Source organism: Felis catus, chromosome B1 (genome assembly GCF_018350175.1).
Source record: "Felis catus isolate Fca126 chromosome B1, F.catus_Fca126_mat1.0, whole genome shotgun sequence".
Taxonomy (NCBI): domain Eukaryota; kingdom Metazoa; phylum Chordata; class Mammalia; order Carnivora; family Felidae; genus Felis; species Felis catus.
The window spans coordinates 136,165,262-136,189,410 of NC_058371.1; the positions used below are offsets into that span (position 1 = coordinate 136,165,262).

Below are 24,149 nucleotides of genomic sequence, written 5' to 3' on the forward strand. Positions count from 1 at the left end.
TGAGGAGTGACATATCAAATTCATTTTTGTTAATTTAATCTAATTTGGAATGCACTGAGAGGGTGTATTATTTAAATAAATATTTCAGTAAATTATTTTTTAATGGGAATAATAGAGTGAGTTTACTTATATGGATTTTCTTGAAGCTAATCATACATGTAATTGCATTTTTGAATATCAGTTACAACTTGGTACTTTAATATATTTTAGTCTGGTCATGAATTCTAAGTTTAAATTAGAGAAAACAAGAAGGAAATATGAGACATTATTTTATGATGGATAAGAGATAACATACAGAGGTCTGTGTGTATTCAGCAGTTGTAAGTTCATGTCAACAGAAGCTTAGAGAATTGCTTTCACTCTTGATAGGGAAATAACAGGACAAATCATAATATCTTATAGTATCTGAGATGAAATAGGATCTAGAAGTTCTTTTAGTTCAAACTTTTAACTTTTTAGATGTCTTGAGAGATTATGTTTGTACACTTCGAATATACATAATCTAGGTACAGAAATGTTGCACAGTTTGCTTGTCTATAATGATCGAAATAGCTAGATAAAGTAAAATTATAGAAAGAGCAAAATGATCGGTGGTTGTCAAGGGTTCAGTGGGAGGAGTAAAGGATGAATAATGAAGCACAGGGGATTTTTAGGACAGTGAAATTATTCTGTATAATAGTGTAGTTGTGAATATGAGATGTCACACATCTGTCAAAATGCATAAAAGTATATAGCGCAAAGAATGAGCTGTAATGTGTACTACTATGAACTGAATTGTGTCTTCCCACCTCAAGTTCATATGTTGAGGCCCAAGCCACCAATGTGATCACAAGGGTGGGCTATATTCCAATAGGATTGGTAACATTATAAGAAGAGGAAAAGGGAGATATCTCTCTGTGCACACACCAAGGAGAATCACATGAGGACACAGCAAGTTGATGATGGCCATTTGCAAGATAGGAAGAGAGCTCTTACCAGAACCTGAACTCTGCAAGAAGCTTGATCTTTGACCGTCCACTGTACAAAACTGTGAGAAAATAAATTTCTGTTATTTGAGCCATGCAGTCTGTGGTATTTTGTTACGGCAGCCCAAGCAGATCAGTACAAGATTTGGTACCAAGAAGTGGGCTGCTTCTATAAAAAATAACTAAAAATATGGAGGCAGCATTGAAACTGGGTAATGGGTGGAGACTGGAGGAGTTTTGAGGTGCATACTAAAAAAAGCGTAGATTAGCTCACGAAGGGAATATTGGTAGAAATACGGAAGTTAAGTGGTGAGTTGTGTTGGTGTTCTAGTATTTAGTGCAGGTGATTTCTAAGCAAAGTGTTGATGGAGTGACTTGGTTTCTTCTTATTACTTACAGAAAATTTGAGAGGAGAGAGATAAATTGAAGGAATTGTTAAGCAAAAAAACCAGAATTGAGGGATCTGGAAAATGCTCAGCCTATGTCTATTGCAGAAAATGAAGGGCACCTGGGTGGCTCAGTTGTTGAGTGTCCGACTTTGGCTCAGGTCATGATCTCATGGTTCGTGAGTTCGAGCCCCATGTCGGAGTGTGTGCAGATAGCTCAGAGCCTGGAGCTTACTTCGGATTCTGTGTCTCCCTCTCTCTCTGTCTTCCCCTACTCGTTCTCTCTCTCTCTCTCTCTCTCTCAAACATAAATAAACATTAAAAAAATTTTAATGAGAAAATATACTCTGAAGAGAACACTGAGGGTATGGCTGGACAACCATTTGATAAGGGGATTACTATAAATGTGAACCACAGATCTAATCAGACATCTCCACAGAAGCCAGGAATAAAGAAGGGATTATACCAACAAACACTGCCAGTTTGGACCAAAGGGAACAGGATGGAAATAGAACTATTCAGCTGCATTATTCTTCGAGAAAAGGGAAGACTGAACCCAAAGGTGATTCAGAGATCATCAGGGCTACCTCCTTGGTCAAAGGGTGGGGCAACCACTGCCTTGAGCCTTGGGAATAACTTTTTAAAGTCATTTAGAAGGTTAGGGGAGCTCAGGAAAGAATGCAGACCCTAACAAGAACATCTAACTATATTACAGATGTATGATACAAACTCACTGAAGAATATGGGGAAAAGGGGCTGAACTAAGTATCTTTGGAGAAAAGTGATGTATGTAAGACTGAAGACAAAGAGATAGTATATAACACTATACTGAAGTTGATGAAGTTGTTTCTCAAAGGAGTTCAGATTAGCAATTCTGATACTGCTATACATGTATACTGGATTAAGAAAATTGATGGCAGGGTCAAGTTTCTCACTGTTGGAGTAGGAGTTTGCACATAAACAAGAAGAAGATGTGAGAAGGATCCATGTGGAAGTGGATTAGAGCTGAAAATACCAGTTCAATATGTGTTTCACTTAATATAGCTACAGATGGTTACATATAGAAAGACTTATTATGCATCTATGTATATACATGGGTTAGTATAAAAACATATATTTTTGCTCTGTCAGATGAGATGGCCTAAAAGAAATGACATTATAGGAGCAAGGACCACACTTAGTACCCAGATCTTGGTTTGTAATACTATTCTCTGATAAAAGGGGTAAAAGTTTCTTGGGGGAAATGACTGATTCTAGGATTGCAACAAGAGATATAAAAGGTGAGCCTAGAGCATCTTGTAGTGTGAGAAAATAAGGAAATGTTCAAAAGAATAAAAAAGAAAGAAGGAAGGAAAGAAAGCAGGAAAGAAAGACCCCACACATTGATCAGAAACCAACCGAAAGAATACCCAAGGGCCAAAGCTGGAACAATTTGAGCAACAAAATAAATAATGTAGTATTGGATTACACTTCATTATATAATATTATATACTTCAGGTTATATGAAGTATATACTTTATATATATAAAGTGTATATGTGTGTATATATTGAAGTATAAATGAAATATCAATGTGTTTATGCTGATATAAATAAATGACTGGATAAATTAATAAATGAAGAAGAGAAAAATCTCTGAAGGATGAAGAAGGATTCAAAATAAACTACAGATACTCAACCCTCTGGAAGGGGGAGCAGAACTCCCCACTCCTTGAGTTTAGGCTGTACATAGTGACTTACTTCCAAAAGTATATTCTATGAAAAGGCAGGGAAAGAGTAACTTTACAGTGGAGAAATCTGACACACCCTTAACCAGGTGACCAAGTCTAACATCAGTAACTATAAATCATGTTGATAGCATGTACCCTTGATATAATATGAGAATGGCACTTTATCTCTGTGGTTTTCCTTTGAATAACCCATAACTCCAGATTTTATTAAGACCTCTGATTTTATTGAGATATAATTGATATGTAACACTGTATCAGTTTAAGGTATATAATGTAATGATTATATTTATAATATAATCTGGAGTTATATAAGTGTGTGTGTGTGTGTGTGTGTGTGTGTGTGTAGTGAGTGATTGCTACAGTAAGTTTAGTTAACATTTATCACCTCATATAGTTACAAATATCTTTTTATTGGGGTGAGAACTTTATGATCTCCTTAAACTCCCATAACTCCAGTCTTATCACAAGGCAAACATGAGGCAATTCCAATAATGAGGCATCCTACAAAATACATGACTGGTATTCTTCAAAAATGTCAAATCATCAAAAACAAGGAAAATCCTGAGAAACTATCACAGATGAGAGGAGCCTAAGGAGGGCATGATGACTAAATGTAATGTGGTATCCTGAATGGGCTCCTAGAACACACACAAAAAAGGACATTAGGTAAAAACTAAGTAAACTATGGACTTTAATTAATAATATACCAATATTGGCTCACTAACTATAACAAATATATCAGAAGGGAACCAGATAATTGATGGATTTATTTTTCATTTTGGACATTCTAGACAGACTTCATATTAAGCTAAAAAATCTGATGAAACCTGGACTGTTTAGTCAAATTTCATGTTTCCTAAATTATGTGGTGATGAAGATATTTGCAAATATTTAGATGAGTAAGTTTTTCTATTTTAATCAGCTTTTTGGCGAGGCAGAGTCATAGCTTGTGTATACTGTAGGGATTGTGCCTTTTCTCTTATGCCTTTGTGTTCTCTTCTTTTCCTTTTCTGGCATCCACAGAATTCTTTTATTAGCCCAAATTCTAAGGCCTTCCTCTAGTTGAGCCTCTGAAAATATTCTCAAATTTCAGTTCTGGCTAATCCAGACTGGGACAGATGCTCTCATTGGATAGGATGAATCAGGGCTGGGCACAGATCCTGCAGTGCCCTTTCTTTCTGCCAGGAGATCAACAGAGAATCTCTGAACTCTCATTTGCTATACTCAGAACTGAAACCTTGTGATACTATTAACACCTTAAAAATGGTGTAACCTGGGAAGAAAACAAACAACCAAAACTAACTAATGATAGCTTGAGGGAAAATAAAGGGGAAACGTGTTGTTTTTTTTTTTTTTTTATACTTGTTTCCATTCAGGCGGGAGAGATGCTGGGCAAGTCTACTTACATTCTCTGTTCCTCAGGCTACGCATCTGTGAAGTAGAGTCACCCATAAATATCAGAGGTAATATTGTGAAATAATGTGTCAGCAGCTACATTATAGGATAACACTTATGAGCTAGTATTTACAAGAAAATAAACTAATTTAAGATAGTGTGGATGAAAATATTGAGAAATGCCTGTAGTTTTGAAAGAGGAAAACAGTATGCATTTTGTTAGGAGTCCTCTGATTATATGATTGATAGCAATACAGACATTCCCCATCCGAAAGGAGACCTGCTGGACCTGATGACATTCTGTTAGGTTCCTTGGACAGGATGTGACAGTTTTGCAACATTAAAATATGCTCATTTGCATCTTCCTTAGGAACATCTGGAGAGGGAAAAAAAGTGGCTTTGGAAAGCTGTTCAACTCGCAAAACACTGAGGCTGAGCAAACATTCCAGCTTTCCCTCGCTGGCCATCACTCACACCCAATGTATTTATTCTTTTTCTCCGACAAGAGAGCAACATTTGGAATAGCTCAAGCTGCTGAGTTAATCATCGAGACGCCGTGGGGATGTTTTAAGCCATGGGCCTACTCTCCTCGTATGATTTGGAATCAACACAACCACCAGGCTGAGTAAGGCAAAAACTGTGGCTGGTCCAATGTTGAGGAATCAAATTTGCTACCTTTCAAATGTCCCATCTCTGTTTAAAGCATCAATGCCAATGGCAGGAACTTGCCAGTATTTCAGTGAGTCATTGGATTTAATTCAGCATTGACCCCAAAAGATTTTTACCTAAGATGGGTGCATGCTTTTCCTCTTTTATTATGAAATTCTATTCTTTTACCATGTACATTGGGACTCAGAAGCTGGATTTTATCTTGTCATTCTTGAGTAGTGGTAGAACCTTCTGAAGTCATTCTCTATATGCGCCACTCCATCCCTCTTTCTCAGTACTCTAAAACCAGTAACACTTTACTACCAAAGAACTATTACCTCCCACCCCCTTCTTTTTGTTCCTGGGTGAAGCTAGGCTTTGAGGTCTGATATTCTAATGGTTTCTTACCTTGTTTTTAGTAGACAAATGTATATCTTTGCTTTGCTCCATGGCAGCAGTTATTTAGAACTTAGTACGTATTTATATTCAGCTAGGAAGTAAAATTAAAATATAAGGCATGAATGAGTAGGCAGATAAAATGTTGCCCAGAATATGACTTAAAAGTCCTGAAATACCATCCATCTGGGGAACATCAGTAAGATGCTGATTGCCCTAAGTTGGCTTGTGAGTTATTGGAACTCTACCAAGAAGTTAAGAAATACATTGAAATCAAGATATGTCCAGGAAAAAATACTCCACATGTTGTGCTTGAAGGGTATGTAAATATAACCCCTTCCATTTTAGCTTGTAAAGCAGAATACTACTACTACTACTAATAATAATAATGTCAACAATAATAATGATAGGGGCCTATGGCTTAGAAAAACTGCCATTTATCATAGTGAAGCCAATGGAGAAGTATTCGTGGAAATTGATACCAAAATTTAAAAAATTCTCTATGGACTGCCCACAGCATAGCTGAAGCCAGAGTTTGGGGGGCTTTAGTTATCCAGGTAGTTGCTTTGGACTTTTACTCTATTTCATAAGGACCAAAGAGTCAATGTGTATTTCCACCAACAGGTGATGATCAGGAAGACCAAGATACCTGGAGCGCCAACTGGAAAAAGATAATTTCTACCTTTTCTTTCCAGGTAGCAATGATATGGCAAAGAGTTCTTTGAAGTGCTTTAAGAAAATCTCAAAAAGCATTTTTCTTTTTTCGTATTTCTCTGATGCTTTATCTTAAATTTCCCCAGTTGAAGCACTGTTGTTTAATACACAGGAATTAATTATGGCATTAGAACAAATAATGCCCTTGCCAGTTTTTTGCTGTTAAACAATGGTTTCCTTGTTTTGGTTCATCTCAGTTAACTGAAAAGGTCCTCACCTAATCATGTCCTCTTGTCATTGAAAGGCAGGAAAAGAACTAACACAGCAGAGAAGACTATTTTCAAAATCAATCCTTCATATTTAAAAGAGAGATCCATCCTCTCCAGGAGGTGCAAACACAGTCATTAGAACCGAGACCTCCGTCTTCTCAAGTGCCCTTCCATTTTTTCATACTGAGAGGAGCTTTCAGGTGCCTGCTGGGCTAACTAAAATAGATGGCTTTTTTCCTTTAATGGGGCTCAGTTTGATTTTCTGTCATTGTGGTCAATGACACAAGACCTGTTCCACTGTCTGAATGCTAGAAGAACATCATTTTCCCTCCCATCATTTGAGCTGCATTATTTCCACTCACCTGTCAGCTCAATGTCCTTTTTTGGGGGTATTCTTTGATTCCAGCCCTAACATTTCACAGTTTCCCAAGAATGTAATGTAAATGGGATCCACTGGTTAAAGGTACCTCTCACTTCTGAAATTCTTCTAGGCTGTAAAGGAAAGCAGTGAGTCTTTGAGCCATCTTTTCTGCTTTATATTTGATCTCTGAAGCAAAGAAGCAGCATCATTCTCCTGCAATTTCCTTCCATTGCAATTTGTACAAGGCCTATCTGTAAAATGGTATAAGGGACCCTCCATGTTACATTAAATATTGGAATTGGTTGTTTATTCTTCCATCTCAAGAGGAAACATCTGCTTGAACCCCAGATCTCAGGCAGAACACAATCATCATAAAAACAATCCTTAAAATATCCTTGGTACCAGGGGCACTGGGTGACTCAGTTAAGTGTCCGACTTCGGCTCAGGTCACGATCTCTTGGTTTGTGGTCTCAAGCCCCACATCAGGCTCTCTGCTATCAGTGCAGAACCTGCTTCAGTTCCTCTGTCCCCTTCTCTCTCTCCCCCCCACTCACGTGCTATTTCTCTCAAAAATAAACATTAAAAAATATCCTTGGTACCAGCTGTGTATCAGACTCAACACCTGGGCTAACCAAGTCATATATATCAAGACAGCCTGTACCCTAAACAACTAAAATTACGCTCACAAAATCATGGCTTTTAAGTCACAGCATGCTGAATAACATGTATTGAGCACTGAGGATGTACTAGGCAGTGGAGCTGAGTGCTTTACACTCTTTGATTCCATTGAACTCTAACAATGATGCCAGGAACAGGCACAGTTTAAACTTGTTTTGCAGACGTGAAGACTAAGGGCCAAGATGGAGAAATAACATTTTCCTAAAGTCACCAGTAGTGGCAGAACCAGCTTTTAAACTGAGATTTTCTGTCTGGAAAGCAAAAGCCCTGAATTTCTACCCCATGCCACACCACTTCCTCCTCTACCCATCCTGTAGATATTAATGAGGCCAGACTGGCAGGGAGTTGGAGATGGAATGGTTGAAAGAAGTATGCTGTTTGGATTTTGATGATTTTAGACCTCATGTTTGGTTTTAGAAAGGGGCAAAGAAGATAAAATAGAGCAGTAGACCCTTTCTCAAGAACTTCTAGAAAGCACAGAAAAATCATTCTTCCCACAAAGGTAACTGAGCAAATGTTCAAATATTCTCTGAGGTTATTTGATCTTGACTCCTAGAAGGAGAGAGGATCTCTTTATGAAGTAAGTCTTTGGTACTCTCAACATTTGGGATAAAGTTTACAATCTTTGTGTCACAATAGTGTCAAGGGTGTGGCAATATCATCGCTGTGTGTCTCTCTCATGTCTCTTTTGCAGGTGCACACTCCTGGTGGTTAGGTGCAGCAGAGATATCTGCTCTTTAAATGGCTCTGAGTAATGTTGCCAAGAAGTACACTTACATTATTTAAAGACCTTTTAAAAGAGAGAACCCTCCCCCCTTCTAGCACACTCTTGGCTGATAATCCCTATTGAACAATCTGCTGCTATATTTCTTGGAGACATTATTTAAAATCCTTTTAAAGCGCAGTTCTTCCTACTTCCCTACGATTGATACCTGTGAAGGGCTTAATAGTATCAGGGAGGAGGGTGATAGGGAGGGGAGAGGAGGATGACTGCTACTTAAAAGGATTTAAAAGAATGTTGCAGCCATATTTCATAACCGTGATGCCTAAAAGCCTACAGTAAGGAGGCAAAAAGGCTGCTGCTTCTTTTTCTGGGCATTTTTTTTTTTTAATGGGAGATATCCTTCTGAGTTTGCTTTACCTGCTCAAAGAACCACTAAGATTACTGACCAGTCTATAGTAGTTTCACATTCGAAGCCCAGTGCTCACCTGGAGAAACTGGAGGAGATCTTAGAATTTTCTGGAGTAGAGATTGAAGGTGCAGATATCTATAGAGCCCAGAAAGAGTGAAGTGGGCTGGATGTAAGACAAGAGGGACTCATGGAGACTTTTACATTTAAATGCATACGTGTATGTACTATACACACACTATAAACACATATGCTATATACACATGTAATGCATATATATATAAACATGCATATACTTCGCTTTCAGGTAGCTTAAATAATACATATAGCTGATACTTATTGAGCACTGTGTTCCAGGTACTCTTTCTGCACTTTATGTGCAATTTCACTTAATACATCAATATTATGATGTATATATTCCTTTTGAAGTTTTTATTTATTTATTTTTGACAGAGAGAGAGTGTGTGTGCCAAAGAGGGGAGGGACAAAGAGAGGGGGATACAAAGGATCCGAAGCAGGCTCTGCATGGACAACAGAGAGCCTGATGTGGGGCTCAAACCCTCATGACCTGAGCCAAAGGCAGACGCTTAGCCAACTGAGCCATCCAGGCGCCCCTGACATATATATTCTTATTGTTATCTTATGAAAAATGAGAAACTGAGGCACTGCAAGATAGATCACTCAGATCGTGAATGAGACAGTCAAACAATTCCCACCCGAGCCTCTGTGTACTCACTCCAGGACCCAAATTCTTAAACATTACACTTTTCTGAGTGCACAACCATCCTCTTGTAAGTGTTGAAAAATAGTCCATGTAGGGGTGTGTAAATGAACTGTGATCCTCTTGATTTCCTATTCTCATTGTTGTTCTCTTTTTTCCATTGTTATCTTTACTACTCAGCAATATCATTAAGGTCAGCACACTGTTTTTTGAACGATTGATAAGAGCTGATGATAGATTTTAGTTATTTTCATAACAGATTTGAGTATTTGTGCAGTTGCTCTAAGTGCTGTCTAGCCTTCCAAAATTAAAAGATCTTAAGAAATTTAGAGCTTGAAAGGAATCTAGAAATTATTTAGTCAAGTAGCTGAATCTTACACATGAGGATACTAACACCCAGAGAGAGCAAGTGACATGCCTAAAATGATACACTTGGTGGTAAATGCAATACTAGAATCCAGGTATGTCATTTGATACTGTAGCAAAAATTTACTCCCATTTCTGTTTCCATGGTTTAAGGTATGCAACTTTGTCCTGTCCTCCCACCTTGTTCCTGGGCTTGGCCATGTGACTTACTTTGGCCAATGAGATAGTAGCAGATGTGTTGCAAATAGAGTTATTAAAAGCACTTGCACCAATGCGGCTTGCTTGCTCTTATATCTTTGTCATTTCTATGGGAAGAAGAGGATGAGAAAAGCATGGAGTCAACCCTCTCCAGCTAAGCCAAGCCTAGATCATTTAACCCTTTGCTGACCCACAAACTCATGAGAAGTAAGTCATTGCTATTTTAAGGCACTGGGTTGAGTTGGCTTATTATGGATCAGTAGGTAAAATTAGATTTTGTTGTTGTTGTTGTTGTTGTTGTTGTTGTTGTTGTTGAGGTTCTCAGAATATTCCCTGAAATAAGTGCAGGAACTTTAAATGATGGAGACTCATTTTTTTTTTCTCTGAAATGTTCTACACCAACACCCAACTAAAGCAAAAAACCAAAAACTGATATTGAAAGACACTCTTATTATTTGGGTCTCAGCTCAAATAGTAACCCTAGAAGAAGCTTTCCCTTGACAACCAATATAAAATTGTGCCTTACCCCCCCCCCCCAACCCCAGTTACACTAGCACATTACTCTGCTCATGTTTCTGGATTTATTGTTTTGACTGACTGATTGATTGATTGATACCTATTTGCTTATTTTCTCCACTAAAATTGAAATTCCATGAAACTAATCTTACCTGTCTTGCTCACTTCTGTATTCCTAGCACCTATTACAATGATTGGTACATTGTTGCCCCTCACTAAATGTTTTGGAAGGAAAAAAGTTATAAAGATATAAAGCATTTTCCTATGAGACCTTTTGAGGTCTATGCTGTAAGAGCTGTTTAATGAGTAACTGGTCTGAGGAATTAGGGAAGGCTTCAGAGAGGAGGTCACATTGAGCAAGCCTAGAGAAAAGATATCTCACCATGTTGAAGTGTATGAAATAGATGACATGAGTGCTTTGGTGCTTCAGCATAAATAAAGACATTGAAGTGTAAGAGTTCTCAGTATAACTGGATCAATCCAGCTTGGCCGGAGCTTAGACTCACATGTTCACAGTGAAAATGGGAGAAGATGAGTCTAAAATTCTCCTTGGTTCTAAACTGGAAAATGGCTTCAATACCACCCTAAGGATTTCATACTCTATCTTTTAGATCATAAGATTTTTAAGCAACAGTATGTTTGGGAAGTGAATGCTGCTGGTAGTGTGAAGGGTAAAAGTGATAGAAGAGAATGTTGGAGGCAAGAGACCATTTAGGGTACCATTGCCAATAGTCCAGATGAGAGGTGACAACTAGTACAACTGAGATAGTGGCAGCAATGGGAAAAGAAGTGGGGGAAAGTGTTTAAAGATGTTGGAAAGAGGAAAGCGATGGGTTTTTTTTTGACTGATGTGAGAGAATATGTGTGGAAAGAAGTCAAAGTAAAACTAATATTCTAGTTTATATGACCAAGTGGAATGTGATACTAAGCTGGAAAGAACAAGAAGAGAAACAAGTTCAAAAGAAGGGAACGGGTCTTAGTTATATTGGATTTGCAACATTGGAGGTTTCACTTCAAAATCATAACATTCAAGGCTTCTGTCTAGAATAATTCCTCCAAATATGCCTTGTGAAATAGTCATTCGTTACCTTTATTTTTAATTTTTTTAATGTTTATTTTTGAGACAAAGATAGAGTGTGAGTGGGGGAGGGGCAGAGAGAAGGACACACACACAGAATCTGGAGCAGGTTCCAGGCTCTGAGCTGTCAGTACAGAGCCTGCCCGATGCAGGGCTCGGACTCACGAACCATGAAATCATGACCTGAGCCGAAGTTGGATGCTTAACCAACTGAGCCACCCAGGCACCTCCCATTACCTTTATTTTTAAACATTCTCCTATACCTGTGCACTACCCACAAATAGACATCACGGTAAGCTAAAATAAGCACTTGGTTTTTTGTTTTGTTTTTGCCTCTGCTTACACTGTAATAGTGTAACACAGTGTAAAAAGCTGGCTGGTGGCAAGATTCAAGATATTTTACACTCAAGTTTTTGAAAAAGAGGGGAGATGAAAAGAAATAATCTATTCTCCAGTTATTTTACCACTCAGCCTTCCTGAACCAAATCATTTATAGTCATGAGAAATGAGCTGATTTGTGATGAACTCAAGATGTGAAGGTAAACTTTGGTAAAATGCTGAGGGACCTCTGAGAAGACACAGAAGGGTGTTGATGTTTGCAGAAACTAGATGAGCTGAGCGGTGGAGCAGGGAACACATCTTCTGTGCCAGACAGCAAAAGGTCACAGTGAAAGGTCAGAGTTACCAAGTTGGTGCAGTGTTCCTAGACCCAACTCTCTTGGAAGCTTCAGATGAACTTGATACACACACACATATAATTAAAGCCATATGCATTCTAAAATTTTATTCCTAAAAATACCACAAACTTGCAATCCCTCTTGATACCTAAACTGTATATTATAATCCTCACCTTTGAAGTTTTTCTTTGGGACTAAACTTTTTTTAGACTCTGGCTGCTTCCAGTCTAAGTTGTATGTGCCCATTGAGCCTGTGAATATTTCTATCTTGGTTAGACTTAAGCACTCTTTCCCTCAATAAGCTGTAAGTTTCTTGAGAACAAGGGAAATACCTTAGGCATGTTTATATCAGTGTTTGGCACTCAACAGGTCCTCGACAGATGTCTGCTAAATTTAAGAACAAATGAATGTAACCCCTTTTGATTGCTGTTTTCACTCTTCATATGTGCAAAGTTGCCATCAAGTCATTCCTCTGACCTGACATCTCACACATCTTAGAATCCCATTCTTCTTTATGGAAGACTAGAGACATGCTTCTGAACACAGTGCAGAATAGATAAGGGCTGGTGAGGGGAAAATTTTGGTATCAACAATTTATTATGAAAAAGACTGTAGGGAAAATGCCATCAGTTTTGCTTTTGTCCCACAAAACTCTAAAGACATCTCAATATAAAACAATTGAGAAGTGCATGAGATGGGATGGAAGTTTCCAGCAGAGTGGAGATGCTTGAACCTCTACTGAGTGTAGCTTTCTCAGAGTAACATGAAGGGATTGCTGATGACAACAAATCCTCTCCATTCTGTACTAACAGTGATTCATTGAGGGCTGCTGTCCATGCTAAGATGAGATCCCTATAGGACAAATCCAAGATGAGCAAAATTGGCAAAAGTTTCTTCTAAATGATGGGACGTGAAAAGGGTAGCTTAACCTTTTGTTCTTAGATCTTTATTCATCATCTTCTTGTAACATAAGTTTTTGTGCAAAATACAGTGAGAGTTTATTATATCCTGTAGTTTTGATAAAAAAGTAAGCCACAGGGGGCGGCTGGGTGGCTCAGCCGGTTAAAGCGTCTGACTTCGGCTCAGGTCATGATCTTGCAGTCTGTGACTTTGAGCCCAAGTCGGGCTCTATGCTGACAGCTCAGAGCCTGGAGTCTGCTTCGGATTCTGTGTCTCCCTCTCTCTCTGCCCCTCCCCCTCTCGTGCCATTTCTCTCTCTCTCTCTCTTTCTGAAAAATAAGCATTAAGAAATTTTTTTAAAAGGTAAGCCACAGTAAATGTTTTCACAAAATTGTAATTATATATGCAACTCTAAGCCTTCATCTTCCTAAACATTCGGTTTACTGTAACTTGAAAAAACAAACTAATAATTACTACTTATGTGATATTGATAAGGCAAGACTTTCCTAATTGATAATTATCAAATACATTCAGAATTTGTGGCTAAACATGATTATTGTTAGTTAAAATTTAGAGTTCATTGATGAAAATGTCTAAAATAAGTAGCCTCATAGATCAAGATATTAATAGCTCCTTATATGAGTATTTAGAGTTTTGATTATGAAATAGTTCTCTTCTCAAAATTAGATTATCTAAAATTATTTGTAAGTAGCCATTTTAGCTTAATTGTGGTATGTGCTGTTCTATTTTAATGGACTATAGTAGTTTTTTTTAAAACAAGGTTAATAAAACTACAACCTTTCATATTTTAGAAATTTTACTAATAAAGGGCAGTCTTTCCTTCAAGTACTTTGACTTTAGTATTTATCAGGGTCAGAAAATAATTTTTTATAAATTACTACCAGTCATGTTCCATATAGCTGGTGACCTGAAAGGGCATTATTAAGCTTATTTTTATAGAACAGATACAGAAGTTCCACTCAAAATACGACAGTTTCCATAGATTACTCTAAAGTAGTAAAGTTTTAAATGAGAATTATTTTCACTGGGGCTCTCTTATGTCATCATAAACATTTTAGTAAATGCTCCATACAACAACCTGCATCTGGTGATGTCACATGTGAGGAAGATCCCTGCTCTTTCTCCTTCTACCGCAACCACCATACCCAGAGTGAGTCATAAGTTCAGAAACTGAAGAGGCTTCTTTTTGCTTCTACTCTGATCCCTGGAGGGTGGGGAGGAGGGGGCACTGGCCATAAAGTGCTTAGCTGGAATAGCTGAGAAAGGGCATAAGGAAGAACAATTCAAGGTGATAGTGGAGTCAGTCTCCTGAGTTCTGTAAGCTGCTTGGCTCACCCCTGCAGCCTGCTGCATCAGTTGGCAAGACTCCCCACTATGGGGTTTCTGTGGGGAGAAGAGCCTGAACTTTTCAGATTTAAAGGCCTAGACTGCTGCATGATGGATTCTCCCCTAATATCATTAGCTGCACATGCTGCTAATTGTAGTGGCTGCTAATCCATCTGAGCAGCCAAAATGATATTAGCTTTCAATAGGATTTACATATATCCAGGCTTGTTTCTGCATCAGCTAGCAATTAAAGTTTAAACTGTTGAACATGCAGCTTGCTGTAGGCTAAGTAATATTTAATAGCATTAACAATGCATTTCCCTATTCGCCTTCGAATCTCTTTACAGGCTCATCAATTCGCCATCACCTTTGTGTGGCACAGCCGACATTAGTAGCTCTTATCCTAACAGCTTCCAGAGGAGGGCACTGTCAGAAGAGACAGGACAGTAGAAATGCCAGCTGCACATATAAGTATTAGCAGCATAATTTATGTTTCTATTCCTAGTCCCTCCCTGTCTCTCTCTCTCCTCTCTCTCTCTCTCTCTCTCTCTCTCTCTCACACACACACACACACACACACACACACACACACACACACACTCACATTTATTGAAGGAGGTATATTAGCTTACTCTTTCAGGGCAGGCTTTGAGAAGCTGTAAATTAGCTTATTTAAACTATGGTGTCCATAGAAAATAAATATTAACTGAAAGACCTTTTCAAATTATTCCAAACCATGTGAGGAATCCAGCTTTTTCAAAGCATGATGTAAACAGGACTAAACTCTCTTGATTAACTTGTTTAATAAACATTTATTTGTATGAGATTGAGTGAAATCAGGCTACAACATAAACTCCATGAGGGTAGTCTCTTTGTCTGTCTTATTCACAGCTATTTCCTTAATCATCTAGCACAATGACTAGCACATAAAAAGTGCTTAGTATATATATGCTGAAGTAATGAGTGTATGAGATAAGTGATGGACAACTAAACTTCTGGATCCCAATTCCAAGTCCCGGATGCTTCTTCCCCTTGTTCACTGTTTTACGCACACCCACCCCCCACCTTGTTTCTAGACCATTTACCAGTGGGTGGACAAGTCAAAGGTGGGGAGGAAGGTCTGACTCAAAAGACATTCTGCAAGCATTCTCCAAAGAAGGTGTCCCTATCAGGACCAGGCCGTGGGCAGCTCGATACAATGAGATCTTTCTGGTCTGTAAATCTTCCTGCCTGGGGATCATGTTGGTGGATGTCAAGTGGTTGTCACTATGGTGCAACTTCAGGATAAGAAGTGTGTTTTGTTTCCTAGGTTTGCAAAACTGGGTGTCTTAAAACAGTAGAACTTTATTGTCTCACAGTCCTGGAGGCTAGAAGGCCAAAATCAAGGTGTGGGCATGATCATACACTCTCTCTGATGGCTGTAGGGGAGAATCCTTTCTTGTGTGTTCCAGCTTCTGGTGTTTGCCAGCCATCTTTGGCATTCCTTGGCTTGTAGATTCCTCTCCCTTCTCATGTGGCTGTATTTCCCCTGTACCTTTACATCGTCTTCCCTCTGTGAGTTCTCTGTCTCTGTCTTCAAATTTCTCTGTTTTATAAAGATACCAGCATATTTGATTTGGGCCCACCCCAGTGACCTCATTTTAGCTTGACTACCTCTGCAAGGCCCTCTTTCCAAATAAGGTCGCATTCTGAGGTACTGGGGGTTAGGACTTAAACATATCTTTTAAATAAATAATGTAAGAGGGTTATGTACAATCTGGAAGATGGTAATGGGATGCTTTCAGGCCTGAAAACCTCTCTTCTTGGGCACCAGGATAATCCATATTCTCAGGGCTTAGAGGTCAATAATAATTGAATTATTCTTATCATTTCTTGGACTCTGTCATCTTGTAAGTCCCACCTCAATTGGCTTTTATTACATAATATTCTCCAACTATTCTCTGATCATTCCTCGTAGTTTAATAATCTCTTTCTCATCTGTCCCTTAAATATGGCATTCTGTCTAAACTGTCAGTTGTCCCCTAGTTTTGTTTTTTTTGTTTTTTTTTGTTTTTTTGTTTTTTTTTGCTGTGTCTGGTCAATAGGCAACTGGTTTAAATTACACTTGCTTTTTGATCCTACCACACACGGATGATTGAGTCCACTTATGTAAAATTGGTCTTGTGAGTCAGTCAGGCCAATTCATTCTAAGAGTTAGCTATTTTATTAGGAACAATGCTATCTAAAGGTCATACTTTTTTATTATCTTATTTCAGAGTAATCTATTGTTTTGGCATTCACATAGAATAAGGAATAAAGGTAACCATAGTTCATTCTTACGTAGGCATTGTCTACTTTATTTTGAAACACAAAATGCTAAAAAATTCAGTACTCTTAAGCTAGGTTTATCTCTAGGCTACCCAGGATGTACTAGTCTGAGATAAATGAAACACATTTGCCTGTTATAACTCATTTTTCCTTCATTGGAAATTATTTATTGTAAATGTTATGTTTGGTAATTTTGATGGCTCACAACGTATTGAAGTCTCATCTTAAAAGAAAAAATGTCCCTCCTAAGGACGTGGAGCAAGTCCCCGTGATCTACTCTACATTCATAATTTAACCAAACAAATAAAGGTAGAAATAAAGATATTGCTGATGCTTATTAGTTAAAATTTTTAATTAAAAAATCTCTCATTTCTGTTGAGTTTTGATAGCTCCAACTTGAGAAGAGCTCCACATAGATGTCCTCAGCCAGAAGGGACAGGAACAGATGAATGGCTTTCTTCACACTTCTTGTTGGGTGAATCAGTCATGCTCCAGGGTCATGTTAAGTTTGCCATTTTTGTACAGAATCACTTAATAAATTGATTGGCACCTTATCTTGGTGTCAATGTCACTCCACTTTTAGAGATGTCCAAACTGTTTAAATATCAAAAACAAACCACAGAGGACAACTTAGTGAGAAAGCACTTGTGCTAGCTGAAGATCAAAGGGAGACAGCTGACCGCTGTATATATTTTATATTACCAGAGACGAAGTATAGTGATTTATCCAGTGCATGTGGTCAGAGCTTCTCTGCTGGGCTCAGTGAATAGTGAAAACAGTTGGAGAGTATGCTAGGGCAAGCATCTATAGAAAATCGGAGATCATGTTCTAAGGAGAACGAGATTTTCAGCATTAGGAAGGTGACTATTAGAATGTGAATTCATGTAAACTGTTGTTTTAGAAAATTAATAAACCCAATCTGAGCATGTTATAAGAAAAAAGGAATCCTTATAAATGGGCAAATGTTACAAATTCTAAGGCAAAATATCATCACATTCACAATATGATACTTTATGATAGACAGGAATTTTAAGAGCATGATCAATAAATTTCCAGTCAATCCTGAAAAAAAAATCCTTGGCCAAATTTTAATTTATGGGTATTTTATTAACTTGGGCTCAGTGTCTGAGTTTTCCACACGTGGTCAGTTACTGAATGTGTGATGTATTTGGTTACATAATTTATTGCAGATATGCTGGGGAAGATTTGGGTAAACCATTAAAAAGATGTTGCATTTTCCTTTAACCTTATATAGGTTATTCTCTTGAATGATGTGATCATAAACTATGGTGTATACAGAGGAACATTTGGGTACATGTAAGTTCCATTCAGACTGAAAAGCAGGATTTAACTTTCAGAAGTTTCACAGTTTGAGATTCTTTTTTTGTCTCACACTCTTATTGATAAGGCTGTAAGATGATACTTTACACTCTCATCTTTTCTTTCTTCGAAGGGGCCACTTTAAAGAGAAGCCTAGCCATGGCAGCAGAGATTGGGTATGATGACTTCAGACCATGTTCCAGCCATGCTTGTCAAGGAGGATAATTGAGGCTGAGGTTAAAAGACATTAAGAGCCTTAATGAAAGCAAACTGTGAGCAGCTGTTCCCAAAGTTATTATGTGTTTGGCTTGGACTTCTGCTTCCATGGATTCCTAGGATTCATTTGCAAAATAGTAAGTAAATTTCGTATTTCAAATCCGAACAAAGGATCCAAAGAAAAGAAATCTTTAAAGTAGTGTGACATTGTATTCTATAAAATCTCCAGCCACAGAGTCTGCATGCCTGCACACCATCTTGTAAGCCATCTGATTTTGAAAAAATGTTTAAAGACATTGGTATTCTTCTCCAGATGGTATGAGCTATAAGGGCAGGGATTCTGTCTATCTGATTTACTTTAGCATATAATGTAGTGTCCAGCATAACAGGTGTTCAAAAACATGCATCAAGTATTTGTCACATGGATAATTATAGTGTAAGATGACTTTAAAGTTTGAACTAATGGGTTTTTTTTTCCCTTCAAACCTTTTCTTCTGATCTTTCCTATCTTGGTAAATGGCAACACTGATTGCCTGATTGCCCAGAAACCTGGGCACTGACCTTGATTCTTTTCTTTCCTTCATGCCTCATGTTTAACAAGCTCTGTGGTTGCTGTGTTAGATTTGTCCTTCACCCCACACCAGCACACTGCTGTGCGAGCTTAAGTCACATCATTTCTTGCTTGGACCCCTGCGATGGTCCCCCTTCCAGTTTCTTTGCTTTTATCTTTCTTTAATCTTTTGTCTTCACAGTTACCAGAATGGTCTAAAGGCAAAAATAGATCACAGTATTCTACCCATATAATGTCTTGCCACAGAGAATCCACTTCCTTAGCAGGGTCTGCAAAACCTGTGTGGTCTGGTCCTCGCCTCCCTCTCCAACCCAGTTTTGGCCTACCCTCTCCATTCATTCATTATAATCCAGCTGGGTTGGTTTTCTTTCAGTTCCCAAAACATGTTCTGCTTTTGCCCACCTCTTGGCTTTATTCCTGCAGTTTCCTCTATCTGGAATAAACTTCCTCCTGGCCTTTGAATGGCACTTTCTTCTCACCCTCCAGTCTCATTTATCTCCTGAGAAACTGTGCTTAAACTCCAGCCTAGGTTTCCTTTACAGCCCCTCCTTGAACCCTGCACCTGCTTTGCATGTTTTTGTAGTCTCATCACTATCTTCAAGAATTACTAGTTTGTTTATCATCTATCTTCCCTAGTGCTTTGGAACATGTCTGTTTTGTTTACTATAGTACCCAGTACCGTGCCTGACATATATTATGCAATTAGTAAATATGAAAAATTAATTTATTGATTGATAGAAAATCCAACTAAATATTACATGATATTATGTGTATAGTATAGCAGAGGCAAATGGGAAAGTTTGGCTTATCCACAACCCATTCTTCATTAATCCACTTACTTACTAAACACCAAATATGTGAAAGCTGTTCTAGGGCTGCTGTGAATTCAAAGAAAGAGACCTGGTCCCTGCCCTCCTGCACTTATACCCTGGGAGAGAAGATTAATATGTATACCAGTAACTATAATTCAAGAGACGATTGATGAGAGGTGCTTTGGAAGTTTTTTCATTTATGTACTATTTATACTTAGTCTGTTTTTAAAAGAATTTGCATTGGACTGTGGATAGGAGTTTGAGGGAGAAAAATTGCTTGTCTCTGTGTGAATCAGGGAAGGCCTCATGAAAGACCCCATGCTTGACTTAGATTCTGATGAATACTGATTTTGGAGGTGCAAGCATAGTGAGAAAGGGCAAGGCAAAAAGTACACCACTTTATGTGGACAGCTAGAAGGGGCAAAGCTTGAGTGAGAGGAAACAGAAGGGCTACATTTGGAAAGTGAAGTAAAGTCAGATTTTGTGGTGTTTGTTAACTGCATGCAGAAAACAGTTTGCATATTGTTTACAAAAGCCAAGGGGAGCCCCTGAAAATTTTGAAGCTGGGCACTGATTTAATTCAAGCGCAGTTTAGAATGGTTAATCTGGAAGTGCTATGCAGGATGAATTAGAACAGGGAAGATATGGATATAAGGACATGTGTTTGGAAAATCCCAGTTCTAGGAAAAGAGACAACATCCATGGTGATCGTAATGGGAATTGGGAGAACAGGTAGATTGGGGAAATATTAAAAAAGAGATAGCCACCTATTTTGAAAACTCATTGACAGGGTCAAGGTGTAGGTAAGGAAGAAGAAACTAACCATGGGAATGAGGATAACAGAATGGAGAATAAGAGCAAAAGTCTGGTTTCAAAGAATAGTTGGAGAAGGAAAGCAGAAGGAGATTGTTTGAATACTTGGGTGTGAGGTGGGAGATTACACTTGGGATAGGGATTATGATATTTTAAACCTTATATCTTGTTTTCTATGCTGGACAAAGGAAAGATAATACCTCTTAATTCACTCCCTTTTAAGGATCTTAGGAGAAGCAGTCTGGGAAACCGCTAATTTCTGATACCTATGAAAATCTGAGAAGGGTAAAGTGAATGACCTTTGACATAGAGTCAGACAACAGAGATTGAAGTCCTGACTCACTGCTCGCCAGTTTACTGCTCCCTGGTCACTGTGTGATGTCCTTAAACCAGACAAAATCTCTAAGCTCAGTTTCCTTCCTTATGAAATGGAAACAAATCCATGGTTATTATAATCTCAAGGACTAGTGGAAGAAGTCAGTGAGATTATGTATTTTAAAGTGCTTTTGTAAATCCTTTTAGGAGGGCAGGATCATCAAGGAAACTCTAGGTACGTGTCTGTGATGCATATTGGGTGTTGGGTATTGGATATATTATGTATTATAAGACTGCTTTAAATAATTGCCACTTTTAATAGCTTTTATAAAGTGTCATTGTCCCTGAACACACCATCATTCAAAAAAATTGGTGGGGCAGGGGTTGTTTCACTGGTCAGGTAACCTGACCTTTTTCTTTAAAATTTCTTAGCTCTATGAAAGTTAAACCAGCAATTGAGGAGACTTTAGGACTTTAACCGTGGAAAAGGTAAGGACGCTTTGCAGCAGTGGTCTCTGTCCTCCTGGCTTGCAGAAGCCAAGCTTTCCCGCACTGCCTCCCTGTGTCTGCCGAGAGAGAAGCACTGGGTGTGAGCTTCTAACTCGTAGAAGTGCTGGCTGTGTCTGACTCAGGCATAGACCTTCCGAGACACTGACAACTGTTGGGCTCTGGATGCCAGCAGCACAGCTCGGTGCCAGGCTCAAAAAGCCCACAGTGCTCCGTAGAGGAAAATGAAATGCTGCTGACAAAACACCCTTAAAGCTTGGGCAGAACTTGGGGGTTAGATTTACTGGGGAAACAAACAAACAAACAAAAAAAGCATTTAGAGAATAGCCTGTTTCTAAACCTTCCTCACTATAGCAAGAAATTTAGTTTCTGTTGAAGTGCAAACGTTCGAAAGTGAGGGATGTGAGGAGCTATTGCAACCACTGAATATGGGGCAGACCCCTTAAAATAAATAAGCACCATGTCCGCTCCCAAATAAATGGCTTTTGTGTGAGTATCGGGTGGGTTTGATAAGGATGGTGTTACAACATTTAATGAGGTGCAAGGGAAAAATGAGTTTCGTAAGTTCACATGGCTGTCATTATTTTCTCTCCTGTGTTCCCTTTCCCCCAAATTTCACTTTTATAGACCCACTTCTGGATCACTTGGCATCCACTACAGTAAAAGTCAAGGTGTGTGTTGATAATAGTGTTCACTGCATTTGCTGTGGGTATATATACATCTATTTTATGTACGGAGAAAGGCTGCAAACAAGGGAGAGGAACAAGAAAGCTGTGTGTAGACTGTTCTTATTGGCATATAGGAGCTGCTGGAGTCACACACAGAATCTTTTGAATGAACTAAATGTTCAGACAGACAGACACACATTTTCTAGGGCCGTATATTTCTCTTTTTGGTTGTTACTTTATGTGGATTTTATATCTTGGTCATTTTTAAAAAATCAATAATCATTGTGTTGATCGCTTTCTCATTTTTAAGTCATTTCCTTCAGCAACATTAGCTAAACACATTCCCAATTCTGTTCCACTCATTAGTATTAATGTAGTAATCATCATTCCCTTCCTTGGCTCCTTAGACTTGCTTCAATATTTACACATTGGCCGAAGCTGATTGAGCGGGAATAATGAGCCTTCGATATCTGCACTGCACAAGGTGGGTGAAGACTTGTTTCCACTGGGTAGAGTGTATGGCGGAATAAACGGTGTGTCATAATTATCAATGAAAATGACAGGCAGGGTCCCTGGTGCTTGTAACACTTGCCCAGCATTGCAGTGGCTGTGGCATCACCCACTCTGGGCTGCTTCTGTGCATCGCAAGTGACCATGAAAAACAGAATTGCCCTTTAGCCTTCTCCAGCCTCCACTCAAATTATTATTTCATTCTTTTTAAGGGAAAGGTCCCTCATCGGTCAGAGGGCTTTTATATGGCCTCATCAGATGGGGAGGGCTTTTACCTCAGGCTTACTGAAGGTACAGTTTTATATGTAAAGAGTTTCTGTTGGAGTTTTTCCTATTTATTTTCTGGTAAAATAAACAAGTCAACTTTCCTGCCTTCATCAGACACTTAATTCAGTGGACATTTAGAAGCACTTGCTACTCGGGAGACACTGTGCTAAGAGCTAGAGACCCTTCTAGCTTAATCTTTCTTCTCAGCATGAAGTTAAAATAAAAATAATATGAATTGAAGACAAGAGTTTTTGAAACATGGAGACATTCTAGAAGCATGCACTTAAGAGTTTGCTTGACCTAATTTCAGAGAAAGAGGAAAAATTCAAATATCTTTTCACTTCTAATAATATCCTTGTCTTCTCAACCAAATCACCAAAGTTTTCTAGAGACACATAATATTTTTCAAGAGAAGGAGAGCTCCTTTTGACTAGTATTTGCCTCCTAAGAGTAGGATGTTTGTATATTTAGACATCTGTGCTTCCTGTCACAGGACAGATGAAGACTTTTTCTCATTGCTTTAGGTTTTGAAGATTTGTTTTTATCGTTGGCAGTTCCCCCCTTTAGCACTAAAGCTGCAGGGTTGCCTCCCTGCTGAGAGTTCAGAATGTTTCCCTACCACACAGACAGCACTCGTCTCCCCACACAGCATTCAGCTTCCACCGAATACTCTAGAATACATCTATATTCAGGGCTAATTGTTAATCCCTCATTCATTACCCAGCTCTCGCTAGGGCTCTTGCCCATTTTTGTTTCTGTCAGCAGCTAAGAAAAGAAAAACACATCTAGGGGACATTATAAATCCCACCATCAGGCTGGAGATCTGAACCCAGAGGGAATTGTGAGGCAGTTTTAATTCACAAAACTGAGTAAGAACTGGTACAGAGGAGAGAGGAAAAATTGGAGGGAGAGTATAAAGAAGAGGCAGAGTGAGTAGGAGGGTGAGAAACCAATCAAAAGAGCTCTCGGGTTCACACAGCTGGAGCGAGGAAACCTAGAACCCAGAGCAGTCCAGAGCGCAGGGGTGTACCCCACTGTCTGGGGACTCCCGACCTGCAGACCCAGCCTTTCCACACAGGGTGCCAGGCAGCTCCACTCAGCTTTTCTGAGTTTTTTATTGTTGTCACTTCCCCAGATTAACCAGTTTGTGGGATAACCTTCTAATTTTAGAATCAGAAGAGATGTTAATAATTGTCAATTCTAACCATCTGTTTCCAAAGGTAAGAATACAAAGAATCTAAGAAGTTCATAAAATATACAATTTTGCAAAGCTGGCTCATGGCAGAGCCAGGCCTTTTGACTCTCAAGGCAGGGCAGTTTAGCTGTTGGAACCAAAGAAATAGCAGCTTCTGTGAGGTAGATGGAGTCATAAGGAGGTAATTCCCAAATGAGCAAAATAATTCATGAAGTAAAAATTCCAACTGCAATCC

The 24,149-nt window shown here is 38.7% G+C and overlaps 1 long non-coding RNA gene across 7 annotated transcripts in view; it reads left to right on the forward strand.

Annotated features, from left to right (window-relative positions):
• The window catches only part of LOC109499079, a 283,874-nt gene that overhangs the window by 254,887 nt on the left and 4,838 nt on the right, over positions 1-24,149 (forward strand). For 5 of the 7 annotated variants that reach the window (XR_006596974.1, XR_006596972.1, XR_006596969.1 and 2 more), the window contains 3 exons: positions 4,845-5,099; positions 18,174-18,393; positions 22,350-22,426. This is a non-coding gene — a long non-coding RNA (uncharacterized LOC109499079). Of the gene's footprint in view, positions 1-4,844; positions 5,100-6,142; positions 9,111-18,173; positions 18,394-22,349; positions 22,427-24,149 lie in introns of those variants that run through there. The other 2 variants (XR_002156211.3, XR_006596970.1) reach the window with 2 other exon arrangements.